Below are 13,251 nucleotides of genomic sequence, written 5' to 3'. Positions count from 1 at the left end.
CTTAAAGTAGTGAAGGAGTTTGCTATTTGGGGAGCAAAATAACTGACGATGGTCGAAGTAGAGAGGATATAAAATGTTGACTGGCAATGGCAAGGAAAGCATTTCTGAAGACGATAAATTTGTTTACATCGAGTATAGATTTAAGTGTCAGGAAGTTGTTTCTGAAAGAATTTGTATGGAGTGTAGCCATGTATGGAAGTGAAACATGGACGATCAATAGTTGGACAAGAAAAGAATAGAAGCTTTCGAAATGTGGTGCTACAGAAGAATGCTGAAGGTTAAGTGGGTAGATCACATAACTAATGAGGAGGTATTGAATAGAATTGGGGAGAAGAGGAGTTTATGGCACAACTTGACAAGAAGAAGGGACCGGTTGGTAGGACATGTTCTGAGGCATCAAGGGATCACAAATTTAGCATTTGAGGGCAGCGTGGAGGCTAAAAATCGTAGAGGGAGACCAAGAGATGAATACACTAAGCAGATTGAGAAGGATGTAGGTTGCAGTAAGTACAGGGAGATGAAGAAGCTTGCACAGGATAGAGTAGCATGGAGAGCTGCATCAAACCAGTCTCAGGACTGAAGACAACAACAACAACAACAACATACAAGGGCGATGTACTTGAGGACAATATTATGGAAATGTAAGAGGATGTAGATGAAGATGAAATGGGAGATACGATACTGCGTGAAGTGTTTGACAGAGCACTGAAAGACCTCAGTCGAAACAAGGCCCCAAGGCCCCGGGAGTAGACAACATTCCATTAGAACTACTGACGGCCTTGGGAGAGCCAGTCCTGACAAAACTCTACCATCTGCTGAGCAAGATATATGAGACAGGCGAAATACCCTCAGACTTCAAGAAGAATATAATAATTCCAATCCCAAAGAAAGCAGGTGTTGACAGATGTGAAAATTACCGAAGTATCAGTTTAATAAGTCACAGCTGCGAAATACTAACGCGAATTCTTTACGGACGAATGGAAAAACTGGTAGAAGCCGACCTCGGGGAAGATCAGTTTGGATTCCGTAGAAATATTGGAACACGTGAGGCAATACTGACCCTACGACTTATCTTAGAAGAAAGATTAAGGAAAGGCAAACCTACGTTTCTAGCATTTGTAGCATAGCTTTTGACAATGTTGACTGGAATACTCTCTTTCAAATTCTAAAGGTGGCAGGGGTAAAATACAGGGAGCGAAAGGCTATTTACAATTTGTACAGAAACCAGATGGCACTTATAAGAGTCGAGGGACATGAAAGGGAAGCAGTGGTTGGGAAGGGAGTGAGACAGGGTTGCAGCCTCTCCCCGATGTTATTCAAGATGTATATTGAGCAAGCAGTGAAGGAAACAAAAGAAAAATTCGGAGTAGGTATTAAAATCCATGGAGAAGAAATAAAAACTTTGAGGTTCGCCGCGTTTGAATTTCTGTTGAACATCTAAGCGCATGTGTTTAGGATTCACTAGTAGCCACATCTTTCCAAATGGATCAAAGTTTTTCTTGCAAAGTAATCCATTAACTTCCTTAAATTGTCCTTTCACATCCTCTGACCGATTTAGGGCAAGCATAATTTGAGATGTCTTGGCGTCCTTCTGCTCAGATCCTGGATTGCAGCTAGACAGTCATTATCTTCATCAAAGTCTTGATGGTCTCGCACAGGGTTTCTTGAGAGACAGTCGGCATTTGGGTGCTTTCTTCCACTTCTGTACACTATGGTGATGTCATACTCTTGAAGACGTAGTGCCCACCTGGCGAGTCGTCCTGTTGGATCCTTAAGACTTGTCAACCAACAAAGTTAATGATGGTCTGTAACAACTGTGAATGGCCTTCAGTAGAGAAATTTGCACGTGGCCCAGATCGCAGCAAGACATTCTCTTTCTGTAGTTGACTACTTTCTCTCGGCTTTTGTAAGTGTCCTAGGAGCATAGGCTATAACCTTCTCTTTTCCATCCGAAATTTGCACCAGAACAGCACCGGTCCCATACCCACTGGCGTCTGTGTGGAGTTCTGTAGGTGTTATCTCGTCATACAGACCAAGTACAGGGTCAGTCGTCAGAGCTTTTCGCAGCACATCGAAAGAATCTTGTTGAGCACCGCCCTACATAAATTTAGCATCGGCTTTTAACAACCCTTGGAATGGCCTGGCTTTGATACAAAAAGACGACGGTAATCACAACATAATCCGAGGAAGCTTCTCATATCTCAAATACTTTTAGGAATAGAAAATTCAGTTATAGATCTCACCTTCTTTGGGTCTGGCTGCACACCTTCGTTTGACACAGGGTGCCCAAGTATTTTGATTTCTTTTGCTCCAAAGAGACACATTCTTGGATTAAGTTTCAGTCCGCCTTGTTGGAGACACTTAAGAACGGCCCTCAGTCTTTTTACGTGTTCATGAAATGTCTGTGAGAACACTATAATGTCATTTAAATAACAAAGACATGTCGTCCACTTCAGGTGACTTAGAAGATTATCCATCATCCGTTCAAAGGTTGCTGGTGCATAACACAAACCAAACGGCCTTACCTTAAACTCAGACAGGCTCTCAGGGGCGATGAATGCAGTTTTCTCACGATTAGCCTCATCTACTTCGATTTGCCAGCATCCCGAGTACATGTCAGTGGTTGAGAAAAACTTAGCCCCCTTCCGACAATCTGGTGTACCGTCAAATCGTGGAAGGGGGTAAACGTCCTTTTTAGTTATCTTATTAAGCTTCCTGTAATCAACACAATAGCGCCAACTGCCATCCTTCTTCCTGACGAGAACCACTGGTGACGACCATGGGCTCTGTGAAGTCTGAATGATGTCATTCTTCATCATTTTCTCTACCTCGTCGCGAATTATTCGACGTTCCATTGTTGACACACGGTATGTTCTCTGGCTTATTGGTTGATGGTCTCCAATGCATGGGCGTGAGGCGACTACGACGATGGACACTGTGTTTCCGTTACATCCTGATGACGTGGACGACGACTACGTCGGCCAGGTGTTAACCAGAGCTGAGAAAGCTCGGCAGTTAGCTCGCCTGCGCCCGCCCTATAAGGATCCTGCAACCCAGGGTAAACTCGAGACTCGCAGTCGAGCAGCCGACCCGAGCGGAACGCTGCTCTCTGCACCTGGCGTAGCTGCCCGCTGATAGCTCCTCGGAGTGGTCTCTAACAAGCTGCAACTGGCGTAGCTGCCAGTGACGCTCTACTGAGCGGCACGAACCCGCGCAAGCCGCTTAACGCTTTCGGGCGCTAAGTGGCAAGAGCTTCGGCTCAACTTCCTGCAACTTCGGTTGCAAATCTCCCCAGCGGGACTCTCCCGTTCTTTGGTAAGGTTATCTCAGTGTCAGGGGCCCGTTCACGTCGGATAACCCCGCGCACTGTAGGCCGCTCTCTTCAACCCGCGCTCTCTTGCGCCGCGCATTGCACTCCGCGCAGATAGGTCGTAGGGACACCCCTCTTCTGTAGGAACACGATACACAGCGCTTTCGCTAAAAAGCAAATATTGTCGCTTCTTGAAAAAGAGCAAAATTGTCGTGCATCCATCCTTCCCTATCCAAATAAATAAATAATCCCGAAACAGCAAAGATGTCCGATCTTTCCTGTGCTTCCCCACCACTCACCCGCAGCAAAGCTGCAGCACAAGAGGCGGTAATGCCGGCTACTCCCGCCATCATTTCCGTCCCACTGTCCACCTTCCAAGGGCAGGTTGCCTTGAAGGACAAACAGATCGCGGAACAGCTGGAGCTTATCGCAGAGCTGATGGGCAGTGAAAACACACAAACAGAAACACCCACACCACACACACAGGCACCTGCTGAACAACAGAAGGACATGCCCCCTATTTCACCTCTGGCGGCCCAGGCACCGACGGAACCGGATCCAGAGCCGACAGAGGACACAACAAACACAGATGAAGACGGGCCGTGGCAGCAGGTCGGCCCAAGGCGCAAACAGCAGCCAAATACGCAAACAAGTGAGCCCACAAACTCACGAGGCAACGGCCGAGCGCTGCTGCCAACACCATCTACATCACGTACAAACAACAATAACAACACAGGGACCAACACAAACGACCCTGCGACTGCAGCAACCACAAATATACAAGCAGCTACGCAGAACACAAACAACACCGCGACTGGCTTCCCACCGGTCATCATCCACAACTACGGAGACCTAAGTCTCCTAAACAAGGAATTTAACAATCAGCACAGCCCCACAACATACTACTCTAAGCTCACCGGGGAACACGCCGCACTGTACGTGGCGGACAAGGCAGACTACACAAATCTACTGGACTTTCTCAAAAAAAGGAAGGTAGAACACTTCACGTACAGGACAGTCCTGGAAAAAACACAGCAGTACGTGATAAAGGGGATAGACTCACGAACCCCGACCGACACAGTACACAATGAACTCTCTGCTCTCGGGTGGGAGTGCATTCGGGTAAACCGAATGTCAGAGTTCGGCACAGCGAGACCGTCTCATAACTACATGGCGGAGTTGGCCGACACGGCCAAATCCCGCGACCTGCTGAAGTTAAAGCTATTTCTTCACATGGTCGTAAATGTAGAAATTTACAACACGCCGCGCACCCCCCAACAATGCCACAACTGCCAGCGCTATGCGCACGCGGGTATCAGATGCGGTCTCGCACCCCGCTGCCGCATTTGCGCTGGCGGTCACACAACCCAACGCTGGAAACTCCCCCATACAGCACCTCGCAAGTGCGCCAACTGTGGTGCTGCCCATCCGGCAAACTGCAGAGGGTGCATTGCTTACAAAGCAGCTCTGAGGCGCAAAATCGCGAAACATGCGAAACCTACCGCCATCACAGTTCCAAAACCGCCCCCGCGCCCAGTAAGAAGTGGAATATCCTTCGCTGGAGTGGTCGCTGGCAGCCCCAGCAGCGCGGGACGGTCAGAGGAGCCCCAGAGCTCAGAACACGCTCAGCAAACACCCCCAGCAACAGACACACAACAGACAAGCACAACGCCTGACACCACACCCGCACCGGGCACACCACACGAAACAAGCAACAACAACACCCTACCCCCTGAGATCGCGAACTGCAGCCCACCACAGGCTACAGAAAACGCACCTACACAGGGACAACCACAGCGCTAGAGGAGGAGGAGAAGGAGAAACAGCCGCAGCACGAGGAACACGATCACACCACAACAACTACACAGGCAACAGAACACCAACATCCACGAATACATCCCGGACACCAACTCAACAACTCACATTACACACCCACTCACCACAGAGAATACACAGGCGACCACAACTGCCACACGAACAACCGACTCGCAGGCCAGCCCTCACCAAACGCCAACACTGGAACAAGCGGCCGCTAACACGACCAATAACTCGCAGGCCGACATGACCAACATTACGACAACATTCCAGAGAATAATGGAAACATTATTCCCCGGACGCACGACCACCGAAATAGTCTCGAAGATTATGGGGTGTGTCTCACAACTCTTCATGCAGTTCATGTCGGGTACGCTCAACTGGACTAGCTTCCAAGCCACTATCACACCGCTTTTCACACTACTACATGGATAATACACCACACCAGCCCCGAAACGCAGACTTAAACACAATCACACAGATCCTGTTTTGGAATGCCAACGGGATCGCAAGCAAAAAAGACGAGATGGCCGCGTTCATGGAGCGAAAGGGTATCCGAATCGCTCTTGTGAACGAAACACTGCTTACGCCTCGCAAACAACTAAACTTCCCAGGTTATTGCGTCTATCGTACCGACCGAGCGGATGGCAGGAGGGGAGGCGGCACGGCAATCATCACACACAGAGACATAGACCACACGAACATCGAGCTCCCAGCACTTGAAAGACTAGAGGCTACGGCCGTCAGGGTCAAGTTCAACGGAGCCAACACCACACTGGTATCGCTATACAATCCTCCTAATAACATAGTAACACGCGATATCAGCACAGTACTCAACATAGCACCGCGGGTAATAGCCGCTGGAGACCTCAACGCAAAACACCCTGATTGGAACTCACGAGTACGAACCTCCAACGGCAAGAAACTGTACGAACACGCGCTAGGCCGAAACTACATTATACTTGGACCGGACGTTCCCACGTTCGTGCCTACACAGGCCCGACATAGGCCAGACGTGTTAGACATAGCCCTCATAAAGGGCATCACATGTACACTCAACCTAACGGTTGAAAACGATCTGGACTCAGACCACATGCCTGTAATACTGCACATGGAAGAGACACTGCAGGACATCGAACCACGCAGGATGCTCAACTACAAGCGTGCGAATTGGACACTGTTCAAGGAAACGCTTGATAGTCGCATTCCTGACACACACGAAATTAACAACACACAGCAAATCGATGAGGCTGTGGAGGCTCTCACAACTGCCGTCCAAGACGCAATGACTGACGCCATTCCATTCACAACACCAAGACAACACTCGACGGCCCTGCCCCAGGAAATCCTGGGTCTTATCTCAATGAGGAACCGCCTAAGGAGATACTGGCAGCGTACCAGGCGCCCGTTCTATAAACTGCACGTCAACAGACTCCAGGGCATAATACGGAATAAAATTCAAACATTCAGAAACGAACAATGGGGACAGAAACTCGCTGGGCTGGATACCACACGTCCTGGCGTGTGGCAGCTGGCCAGACACTTCACCAGGGAGAAACATTACATTCCCACGCTACAAGGACCAGACGGCCCAGCCTACTCCGCGACGGAGAAGGCAGAGCTTATGGCCACAACACTTGCAGCGTCTTTCATGCCGAATCTGATTCCTTCAGACCCAGTATTCACACTTGAAACGGACCAGGAGGTTACACGACTTGTAGCCCAGCCCTCGCGCAACGAAATAAGACGTACTAGCACAAATGAAGTCACATGGGCTATCAAGCACACCAACGCTAGAAAAGCCCCTGGGCCTGACGGCATTCAAAACCGTGTCCTCCAGGAGTTCACGGATAAAGCCGTAGAATACCTCACACACTTAACGAATGCCATCCTGACACACCAACACTTCCCTAACTTTTGGAAGGCGGCCAAGGTCCTGATGTTCAGGAAGCCAGGGAAAGACCACTCCCTCCCACAAAATTACCGACCTATCAGTCTGCTGTGCTCGCTCAGCAAGATTGTTGAGAAGGTAATACTAAAACGTATCACTAGGCATTGCATCGCCAACGACACCCTAAGACCGGAGCAATTCGGCTTTAGGAATCACCACTCGACAACACAACTCCTCCGCGTAGTCGAACATATAACACACGGCTACAACATGAACAAAGCCACAGGGGCCGTGTTCCTAGACATCGAAAAGGCTTTCGATCGTCTCTGGCACAACGGACTCATACGCAAACTAAGCAAAGCTGGTTTCCCGGACGGACTCGTGCGTCTCATACACTCATATCTCACGAACAGATGTTTCAACACTACCGTGCAGGATAAACAATCAACACAACACGGTATCCAAGCTGGAGTACCCCAAGGAAGCATCCTAGGGCCCATCTTGTTTAACCTGTACATTAATGACTTCCCAGCGACACGAAACACGACGTTAGCCGTCTACGCGGATGACACAGCCATCCTCGCGCAAGACTGGAAACCGTCGAACATCAACTCACGAATACAGACAGCACTCAGAACAGCTGAGCCTTGGCTGGAGCGATGGCGTATTAAAGTAAACGTCGACAAGTGCGAAGCAGTTCTGTTCACACGCAGACCGAAACTACTGCGCAAACACCAACACTATAGACCGATAACACTACATACACGCCCAATACGTTTCCGAGAGAAAGTCAGATACCTTGGTGTCTGGCTGGACCGGAAACTTACATGGGGGGACCACATCGAACACGTTGCCAACCGAGCGCACGCGAGGCTCAAACAGCTCTACCCAATGCTCAACAGGGAAAGCACACTGAATAGGAGGGTGTCGAGGTCCTTATACATGACACTGATTAGACCTCTGATGACGTACGCAGCTCCCGTCTGGGGATATGCAGCTCCCACACGACTGCGCCGCCTGCAGATCATACAGAACAAGGTGCTACGAATCATCAGCAATGCTCCACGCTACACACGCACCGTGGATCTTCACCATGAATACCGTCTTGATACCCTCAAGGAAGTATTCAAGAAACACGCCACACGACTATACAGGAACTCGAGACACTCGAACAATCCTTTCATCCTCACTCTGGGAAACTACGATCACAACCACAGGTGGAAACACAAGCGGCCAAAGACACTGCTAGCTAGGGCATAACCACCTATGGTAAACTAACATACGCAAACAGCGACAAACGCCGGTAAGCCCCTGCATATCAGCAACACTGACTGGCAACTACCAGCTGCTATTAGAGCCAACCAACCGGCCACAGCAATGACACCGACGAGCTCGCCCACAGACGCACGAACAATCTGCCAACACTCCCTCACACTGTGCCTCCGGTATATGACCTATCGGACACAAGACCGATAACAAACCTAACTGTTGCAGGTTGCAGGACGCTGAACGAGGACTCTGTACCAGCACCCAGCGCCAGCCGCCGAGCAGCACAAACGCACAACGTCAAGGTATCGACATGCATGATACCCACTACTAACATAGCCTATCCTTGCACAACCTATCGCAGGCAGCAAGACAACCGCTACTGATCTTGCCGCCCGACCTAACTTTCGCAGAGGTTTTTTTCCCTTGGCTCTTGCTTTGGCACTTTTTTTCCTCTGCCCTTCAAACCGCTACCCTTCGTCAGATTTCGACCAATCTATCTCCAGATGAGCGCGTATTAATGGTTAATCCTAACCAGACGTACACAAACATAGCAGTACCCACATCCTGCGACACCTCACTTTAGTGAATACTAACCCTTATGCAGAGATGGCAGTAGACCTTTTGTGTTGGCCATCATGCCGGTGTGGGCGTGGAGGGGCTCCACCTCTTGTAAAAAAAGGTAAACTCGAAGCTCCAGCGACAGGCAACAAGCGGAAAGGTGACGAAGAGCGTAGTGGCAAAGGAAGTTCGAAGAAGATCGCCGCCATGGCGAACATCAGTCATCGGGAGTCGGAGTATGCAGGACCGATGACTCGTTCCCGGACTAGGAGGACGTAACACGGAGACGCTGTTCCCTTAAGGAGGGAGCAATGTCGCAGAAGAAGTTCAGTAGCACAGTCACCGCGCTGTAGTGGTAATGTTGCACGGAGGGTCGTGAGTTCAAAGTTCACCTGAACTGTAGCATTTTAAATTCTATATTCGGTTCGAGTACATTCTAGAAGTATCCACAAATTTCAAGTATCATTGTACTGGAATGTTCTGTAGCTGTATATATAGTGTATGTGTTCTGGGCGGAGGCAGTGAGCTCCGCGCTCTTGTATGTGCAAGTGCTGAATAAACCATCGTTAAGTGAAGTTAGTGTTCGTCATTCATCTAATTACACATTTTTCTACGTGACAATATCTACTTCTATGTATCTCATCTTGACAGGTGTTCTTGATTGGAATTCAGGAATATTTACTTCGTCCTCTCTGGTGAAGGAGTTTCGGAAAACCGTGTTTAATAACTCTGCTTTAGTGTCACTGTCATCAGTGACTTCACCGTTGTTATCGGGCAGTGACGGTATTGATTACGTCTTGCCACTGGTGTGCTTTATGTATGACCAGAATCTCTTTGGGTTTTCTGCCAGATTCCGAGACAGCGTTTTATTGTGGAAATTAATAAAAGCATCTCGCATTACAGCATTTGCTATACTTCGAACTTCTGCAATACGTTGCCAATCTTGGGGAATTTGCGTTCTTTTAAATTTGGAATACTTTTTTCGTTGCTTCTGCAACAGCGATCTGACCCGTTTTGTGCACCATGGGGGATCAGTACCATCATTTATTAATTAATGTGGTATATATCTCTCAACTGCCGTCGACACTATCTCTCTCAAATGATACCACATCTCTTCTACGCTTTCGTGGTCAGATCGGAAGGGGTGGAGACTGTCTCTTAAAATGGCGTTAAGAGCATTTTTAAATATATGTACTTTGCATTTCTTTTTTATGGTTGTGGGTGTTACCGTATTCAGCTTAGTAGCAACTGCCTTGTGGTCGCTAATTCCTGTATTCGTCATGATACTCCCTATTTGTCCAGGATTATTTGTTGCTAAGAGGTCAAATATGCTTTCGCAGCCATTTACGCTTCGAATGGGCTCATTAACTAATTGTTCAAAATAATTTTCTGAGGAAGCTTTCCGTACAATTTCGGATGACGTTTTATGCCTGCCGCCGGCTTTAAACGTATTATTTTTCCAGCATATCAGGGGTAGATTGAAGTCGCCAACGACTATAATTGTATGAGTGGGGTACCTATTTGAAATGAGAGTAAAGTTTTCTTTGAACTGTTCAGCCACTGTATCTTTTGAGTCGGGGGTCGGTAAAACGAGCCAATTAACTGTTTAGTTCGACTGTCACGTATAACCTCTACCCATACTATTTCGCAGAAAATATCTAATTCAGTTTCGCTACAAGGTAAACTACTTCTGACAGCAATAAATACCCCAACACCAACTGTATTTAATCTATCCTTTCTGAACACTGTTAGGTCGTTTGAAAAAATTTCGGTTGAACTTGTTACCGACTTTAGCCAACTTTCGTACCTATAACTATTGGAGCTTCAGTGCTTTCTGTTAGGGCTTGGAGCTCTGTTTCTTTCCCAACACAGCTACGACAATCTACAACTACAATACTGATCGTTTTTACAACTACCTTACTGTGTTCTACCTGCCTCTTTTAGACGGACGCCCTTTCTGTTGTTTCCTGAGAGCCTTTAACCTAAAAAACTCTATAATGCATGGAAAAATTTCGTTCAAACTTGGTGAACATTCGACTTACGATCTGACTTTGTGGGACTTACAGAGATGGGACTGGTAGTAGGTGCGGATGGGGCTAACATGTAAAATGAACTCTGGAACACATGGTGAAACTTGGCCAAACACAGTACATACTTGCATTAACTGAGATAAAGGCTATGTGGGGAACTGGTGAAATGTATGGATAGCTCTGGAAAGCCCGCTGGACTTCCAATCTAATTTGCTACGTTTACCATTTTGACGAAAGTACTGTTGAAGTGAGATACTGATATGAAGGAAATGCCTTGTAAAGATTTTCTAAAACGAACGACACTAGTGTCGGATACGTAATGTTAGGTCGCCACGTTAACAGATGAGAACCACTTCACATCTTAACTCTAAGGTCTGTGGCGATTATGGGTGAGGTCACTTTTGAACGATGACTCTAGAAAGCTTCGGACACATGGCTTCATGTTAAGTAAACATACAACTGGGGTAAGTAACCATACCGTGCCGGGTAAACAGCTTGTATTTCATAAAAATAAACTACTACTACTACCACTCTGCTCTCTGCATCCAGCTGCGACCGCATATAACACTCCCGAAAACATGTCTTCCCACATTTTCTTATCGGTTTTCTTCTACGAGTTCGAGCCAAAACATTAATCACCAGTGGACACCTCTCGCAGTTTTCTTTTTTGTAAATAACGTCACAATAATACTGAGGTGCTTTTAAATATAGTTCAGGCCCAATACAGCACGTAACTCCATATCGTTAGTGACATTTACCGCGATTTTGAGAGATTTAAGAAGAAATATGACCTCCCCCTCTAACTGTCATCAGTCAACGATCGAGAATCGACAATTTGTCCACTGTTTGCGCCAGAGCACATCACTGTGTAGAGTACGTAGTTGCCCGTCAGCAACGAATTAGTCGCAAATGTCGTATAGCTAGCCGCCACTCGCACCAGTTCAACAGTAACAGTCGACCAGTGCCAACAATGACGAGCAATAGAGATTTCGAATAACGAAAGCATACCAAGAGAGTAGATCGGAGTCTACCATATGACGCGATGTTAATTGCAGTCTGGACGAAAATTTAAGTGATGTATTTCTTTGATAAGTGCCACTAGGTCATGAATAACCAAATTGGTCGCACTTTCGTCTGTATAAAGCCTGTACTACTCGGGGGCTACCTTATTGACAACATGAAAAAGAAAAAAAAAATCGAAGAAGTAAGCATAAAACACATGTTGCCGTAAAAGAATCGCTAAGACAGCTTTATGTACTTCAAAACATAGGCTTAACACGTGTAAACCACCGTACGCATCAGTCTGAAGCGGCGGCTACCTAGTCTTCAGTTGGTAGAGCTCAGAATATTTCGGAAAATTAAGAAAGGTCATTAGAGACTGAGGGGAGCAACTATGGGAAAGGAAAGTGTGATTATGTTTTTCAAGGGAAACACCTCTGAAATGTCTTAATCTACAAAGAGAAACACTCGGAAAACCTAAATGTGTACTGATGGACAGGGATTTCAAGCTTGTCCCGCTCAAATGCATCAGAATTGCAGTAACACATGCGCCATATAGTACGGTAGTAGTTTACTCTAGTCTCTGTCCACTTTTCGAACATGCACTACCACATGAAGGCATTGGCCATCTAGTCTCACAGTGGGATAAATGTATCAACAGTTATGGCGACTGCTTTTAAAATAATAAACACTTACTTATTTTTTTTCCAATCTGTCTCGTTTGCATTTGTCTGTCGCTTATGTAAGCAACATCAGATTTTCCCCCATAAATCAGTAACATATTATATATAGACTTCCAGCCTACAATATGTACCTGTAAAACTAAATGTAATTCAATTTTATCCATATTTTGCCACTGCAAACATGACTGTACCCAGTACACTAAGAATGTTTGCTGGCGCTAAAACGTTAAAAACGCTTTTCTTGCATTATGTGGTAAGTTTACACTGTTCATCTTTTCCACTATTTTGCACATATTTTGAAAATGGTTCAAATGGCTCTGAGCACTATGGGACTTAACATCTGAGTTCATCAGTCCCGTAGAACTTAGAACTACTCAAACCTAACTAACCTAAGGACATCACACACATCCATGCCCGCGGCAGGATTCGAACCTGCGACCGTAGCAGTCGCGCAGTGCCGGACTGAAGCGCCTAGAACCGCTCGGCCACCGCGGCCGGCCACATATTTTCCGCGTTTGACTTGCGAGATTCATAATCTAACATTTAACCTTTTCGTGACAGGAATATGCATTTCACATCATTCAAGAGAAGAAATAAAGATTGTATTAAGGCAAATTACACCTGATGATGGACACAAAGAGTCCGAAATGCATCGTTTATTTAATAAAACCCGAAAAGTTGTGACTGAAGGCGTTT

The sequence above is a fragment of the Schistocerca americana genome, chromosome 6, assembly GCF_021461395.2.
Source record: "Schistocerca americana isolate TAMUIC-IGC-003095 chromosome 6, iqSchAmer2.1, whole genome shotgun sequence".
NCBI classification, from domain to species: Eukaryota; Metazoa; Arthropoda; class Insecta; order Orthoptera; family Acrididae; genus Schistocerca; species Schistocerca americana.
This window is presented reverse-complemented; position numbering follows the sequence as displayed.